This window comes from Bos indicus x Bos taurus, chromosome 7, assembly GCF_003369695.1.
Source record: "Bos indicus x Bos taurus breed Angus x Brahman F1 hybrid chromosome 7, Bos_hybrid_MaternalHap_v2.0, whole genome shotgun sequence".
Taxonomy (NCBI): domain Eukaryota; kingdom Metazoa; phylum Chordata; class Mammalia; order Artiodactyla; family Bovidae; genus Bos; species Bos indicus x Bos taurus.
In genome coordinates this window covers 77,515,841-77,521,840 of record NC_040082.1, presented here as the reverse complement: position 1 = coordinate 77,521,840, position 6,000 = coordinate 77,515,841, and the positions used below count along the sequence as shown (strand labels likewise).

Sequence of the window (6,000 nt, the reverse complement as noted above, 5' to 3'; positions counted from 1 at the left end):
GGATTTCAATCAAGGGAAAAGGAGTTCTTAAAGGGCTACTGCCTGCAGGGCACAGCAAAAGGCAACAGAAACAGGAGATCAGTCTTTCTATGAAAGGACCCTGTTCATTTACTAACAGGTTTTCTGAGAGTCTCTCACAAAATACTCATCTAAGGGTTGAGTGTAATCCTTTCCAAAGACCTCAGAGGACCGGTGCTATGTCTTCCACTCTCCAGAGCATCCCAGACATATCCATAGTTAATAATACTCTACTGCATATTTAAAAGTAGCTAGGAGAAGGGGTCTTGCAAGTTCCCATCTAAGAAATAACTATGTGTGCTGACAGATGTTACCTAGACTTATTGCAGTAATAATTTTGCAATATACACAGATATCAAGTCATTATAATGTACACCTGAAATTAACATAATTTTATCAATTATATTCCAATTAAAAAAAAAGAATAATTTGTGGGAGCTGCACACTACTTACTGGTGATAGCAATGATCATAAATACAGGCTCCAGCTGATGAGTTGCAAGTAAGGATGAGAACTTTGTGGGCACTCAATAAGTCCTTGTTGATAAGAACACTGTTTTTGCTCCAGTATAATTGTCTAGTCATTTTTACATACAATGATGGAAGTTCTCAGCAGACCTCTGACTGAGGACTCATTAGATATGATTAATGGCCTATATATATATATATATATATATATATATATATATACACACACACACATATACATAAATTATCTTCTTTTAGAGCAGAATTTCAAGAAGACAATTTAGAGGACATCCTTATTGATAAAATAATTATTATTTTTTCTTTTCCAGCAATGTCCTCAGTATTTTAAAACTAACTTCAGATAGCATAACTAGAATATTAAAAAATAATCCTTTACAAGAAAGTTCTCATGAAAAATATATCAATTCTTCTTCAGAGTTTAGGGAATAGAAAACACAATTTTATACCACAAAATATTTGAAATTTTAGTATTCCAGAAGTTCTGAATTTGTATGACAAAAGCTTACCTATGACCAAAGAAAACTTATCTTCCAGGTAATGAAAAGCAAATCAAATGAGCAACTACGAATAATACAAACAACACATTTATTTAGAAAAATAAACTGAAAATGCTGTTTGTGTAGTACATTTCCCCATGAGGCATAGATAAATGGCTATAAAAATCTCTTATATGTCAAATACAAATTACAAATGATTTTGTTAAGAGAACAAATAGATGTTCAACACAGATGTTTAGTGTACAGTTCACTGTATTTGACTTCTTCGCTGTAAATGATATAAAATGATCCTCACTAAAAAAAAAAAAACAAACAATTTTTGATCCCTTTTTCATTCGTTGGACCACCCTGATGCTTTTTCATTATTATTCTGTAGTTCTTTAATCTGAGACAAGTCCATTTTTTTATAACTGATTTTTTTTTTTAATGGAAGAAAGAGAAATCAATGCCTGGAGAATTCTTACATGTTTCCTTTTTGGACTCCTGCAAGAAACTGTTTGTTGTGGTCTCAAAACTCATGGGACCATCTGTGCAAATAACAGCACACATCATTACCCTGAATGGAAGTGACAGTGCAAATAGTAGAAGTGCGTTGGGAAGTAATCAGTAAGAACTGACCTCCCCTCTCTCAACCAGTATGGAGTGAAGGATCGAATGCAGAAACTTTTCAAGCAATTGACAACAATACTCTTACACCATTATGGCTTTGAAGGTGTACACAAGATGACAAATGTCCTCTCTGTTTGCAAACAACAACATTCTGTCCTTATACTGTTCATTGCGGCAATATTCCTCTGTTCAGTTTTTGTTGTGTATGTTTTTGTTTTGTTTACATATTTTGAAATGCTGAGTAATTCTAGCTATAGACACCTATTTCTATACTTTCACCTTCCCAAACGTTACATCAATTTATAATTTACTGGCTTAATTACTAAATATAAACTTTGGGAGGTTCACATCTGGGGATAATTTCAATGATAAAGTGAGATGAATTTTGTTTGTTTGCTTTTTGGTTTTTTGTAGGCTTGCTTATTTAGTCTTTTTCATTTCTTTTTTTTTTTTAATCTTCTTGGTAATTTCTGAGTGAAGACATTTAAGGCTGTGGCTTTTTTTTTTTTTTGCCCCCAGGGCTCTGCTCATGGCTGTCAGACTAGAGGCAGATAGTTTTAAGCAGACCATATCAGTGATCATTTGTGCTCCAAGTTGAGGGGTTTGCTGCTCCAAGATGGACAATTTTCTGGTTATTTCAAAATTAGATCTGGCCTCAAGAAGTCATAGTGATGAATCTGAAGTGAGAAAAATGAACTGACATGCCTCCAAATAAAGGTGTTCCTTCCAACCTGAAGGAGCTGTCAGAAAAAAGAAAGCAAAAGACAAAATATCAGTTTAAATAGCAAGTATAGTTTAATAAAAGATATAAAAATTATTTAAAATGAAGAAATAATCTGTTAGTAGTATGCAATTTAAAGTTCTTTGAATTATTAAGGATTTTACTTTAAAAGTATCATCACATTTTGAACATATATTCCATTTAAATCTTATATATAAAAACAATATTTGATAACAGTCATCAAAATTTAGTAGCACCATGTTTATATTTCAATTAAAAGATCTCTTACCTCTGACAGTTTTTAAAACTTAGGGTAAATTTGTCCACTTGTACCAAGTTCTCAAAAGAGTTCATAAATTTTAAGACAATAAACTTTTCAACATGCATCACCCTCAAAAAAAAGTTAATCAAGAAATCAGACCTATTAAGGTAGGACCTTCATTTTCAATTACCAAACAGTATTTTCAAAACATTTTGCCTAATGTAATGTTTCATTGCAATTTATATAGTCTAAATATATTATCAAACTGCCAAAAGACACCCTTTTTCATGATATACCACAACTGCCCAAGAACTAGCCTTTCTTTAGAATCTATGGTACCTTCAAATTAGCACCTTAAAATAACGTATATCCACATTTGTAATTAATGAATAAATTTTTCTGAAAACATTGGAAAATAAAACCTAGCCATAATTTTCACCCTGCCTTCCTGACATCAAACAGGCTCAGCACCACTAATGTCGAGCAAGTATGGTATTCTCTTTACATTATGATATAATAGAGAATATTTCTGCAATAATTTATTATAATAGATCCCAAAAGTTATTAAAATAAATCTTGGGCCATAATTGAACAGCAAATTATTAGAAATCTCAGAGACACAGAGTAATGGTTTTAAGTGTATTTTTAATCCCTTAAATCCATCTGAGACCCCCCTGTTTTAAACCTTTTCATTTGAGGGTAGGTGAGGCCCAAGTTCAAGATATTTTCTCCAATACACAGACATACATATAGACAACCGCATAAATCTTTTAGTCCTTCTGTGAGAGACCCTTAATCATTACCATTCTATTGGATGAATTAGAATTATTTTCATTTTTACTCTCAACTACCAAGATACAGTTCCACAATGAAATAATGTAAATAATCAAAATGAAAAAAATAATGCTCTCACTCAACTCTAAGATTAAAACTAAAGAAGTCACCCAACATAATTAGTAAATGTGTGTTGAGGACTTAATCTGGCTCATCATTAAAGATGTTTTATGAAAGAGAAGTCATAGAAGACAAGCTTTTGTCATGTAGTTGTTTAGGATGATGTGAGACTGTATCAGTACAGAGGAGTGGAGAAGGCTGGACTGAACTGGCCTAACCTGTACTCAGTGCAACATGGCTTGTATCTGCCTGTGTCATTTTGTATCACCTAGAAATATAAATCCTTTATATATGTTTTTCTTTTGCTTATATAGAGGCAATGGGCATTCAAATAATTACTAACGTATTAGCAACAGTTTACAATAATTAAAATTTCAGTTTTACTATTAAAAGCATGCAAAATACACAAAGGTGACATTCTACAAATATATAGGAACATAATTCATGTACTTGGGACCAAGACAAAAGTCAGTGTACCAATTATATTGTCATAGCTCTGTGATATCGGAGAAGGTGATGGCACCCCACTCCAGTACTCTTGCCTGGAAAATCCCATGGATGGAGGAGCCTGGTAGACTGCAGTCCATGGGGTCGCTAAGAGTCGGACATGACTGAGCGACTTCACTTTCACTTTTCACTTTCATGCATTGGAGAAGGAAATGGCAACCCACTCCAGTGTTCTTGCCTGGAGAATCCCAGGGACGGGGGAGCCTGGTGGGCTGCCATCTATGGGGTCACACAGAGTCAGACACGACTGAAGCGATTTAGCAGTAGCAGCAGCTCTGTGATATAGAACTCCTTAGTAGGCTATATCATTATTTATTACAGCTTATTGAAACTGGTAAAACAATCTATCGTTCATTCTAAAATATGTATTCACCTTCCATTGTATATCAAATATGCTATAGGAATCAGAGATATAAAAATGCAATCTCCTGCCCTCAAAAAGATTAGTACCAAAAGGTAATAGTCATAGTAAAAGAAGAGTTGTGTCATAAAATATATTTAACGAATGGGAGCATGCGAGTAGAAGCCTACAGAAAAAGGCATTTGAACTGAGACTTGATGGATGGGTTGGAGTTTGCAAAAGTGATATGTTGCTATTTATTATGAAATGTAAGTATTGCAGATGGAGAGAACTGCATGGGCAAAGATGCAGAAGCAGGGGAGAGTGTAGTACCTTTAATATTGTATAGCATAGAAGTGGAGGGAGAAAATATGAGGCTAGCAGGGGCCAAAAATGTCTTTTTATTCTATGTGAAAATATTTAGATTTTTATCTTAAATGCAATAGGAACCACTGGAAAATTCTGATGAGAAGAGTGGCTGGAGGAAATGTGGAAAGTACAACGCAAGGGAAGAGGGATGCATATGGCAGACATTTACAGAAAAGCAATGGCAAAGCCATCGGCTGAAAGCAACAACTAATAATTCCAGTTGCAGATGCTTTTTTAGTGGCAAAATGAAGAGAGAAAAATAACTCATTCTTTCTTTCTTCATTGGGACAGGGTTTCATTCATTTTCTACCTATTTACGATAAGAGCAAACATTATGAAACTTTCCTTGTTCCACCAAGTTTTCATGGAAGCAGATACTGCCTCTGAGCCCTAAGTGATCATACATTTAAAGTAGAGAATAAAATCTTCTATTCAATAACTAGTACATGTCTAAGTCCTCGATTAGATTCTAAGATTGGGTATTAAGGAACACATTTAAGTCTTGCTGAGTTTTGAAGATACATTGCCAATATCCAGGCCTTTCACTGTATGGTATTAGATATCAATTCAATCTGTTAATCTCAGACTCAAATATTTCCTCCCACTAAAGAAAACCCCAAATAACATTTTGTGTATAATTTCACAATTAAAATTTTTCATTCATTTTCATTATTATAGGTCTTAAAATACAAACATTTTTAAATCTCAGCATCCTCTTTTTTTTTATGTTTGCTTCAAATATGGAAACATGTAATACACCATCACAATTACACAAGTTAAATAAATTTACTCAGCAGTGAAATATGAAACATAAATAACATATACCAAAATTTTGTATAATCAATAAATTGAAGTGCTCATGGAAATGCTTTCTGATCCATTCTTCAGATTGGTGGGTTGTTTCATTCTTTTTAAAATTTTTAGGCTTTAAGTCATTAAATGTCAAATTACTTTATGTAAGTAGCATCTTAAGTGACTGAGAACATTTCTACACAGCAAGAACAACAAGATTTTAAAATGTCAAAGACAGCAAATAATGCTAAAAAAAAATTGAAAATATTACATAAATTTTGTCCAAATAGAAGTGTCTTATGATTCTATATCTATGTAAAATTGTAATTTTTATGATTCTTTCCTTTATATTTCTTAAATATAAATACATAAATTTTATATAAATGTGTACTATTCTAAAATATAGTTTATAAAAAAATAAGCATTTATATATAAATATATATTATGTACATATATATATAATTTAAAATATTTTAAACTGTGGGATAATGTGTCATGTTTCA

The 6,000-nt window shown here is 32.6% G+C and overlaps 1 protein-coding gene across 2 annotated transcripts in view; it reads right to left on the bottom strand.

The window, feature by feature from the left end:
- Positions 1 to 1,074: 1,074 nt before the first annotated feature.
- Positions 1,075 to 6,000, bottom strand: part of PRR16 (proline rich 16) — a 293,489-nt gene continuing 288,563 nt past the window's right edge. For both annotated transcript variants that reach the window (XR_003511878.1, XR_003511877.1), the window contains one exon: positions 1,075 to 2,352. The gene's annotated coding sequence lies outside the window, so the exon portion shown is untranslated. The remainder of the gene's footprint in view (positions 2,353 to 6,000) is intronic.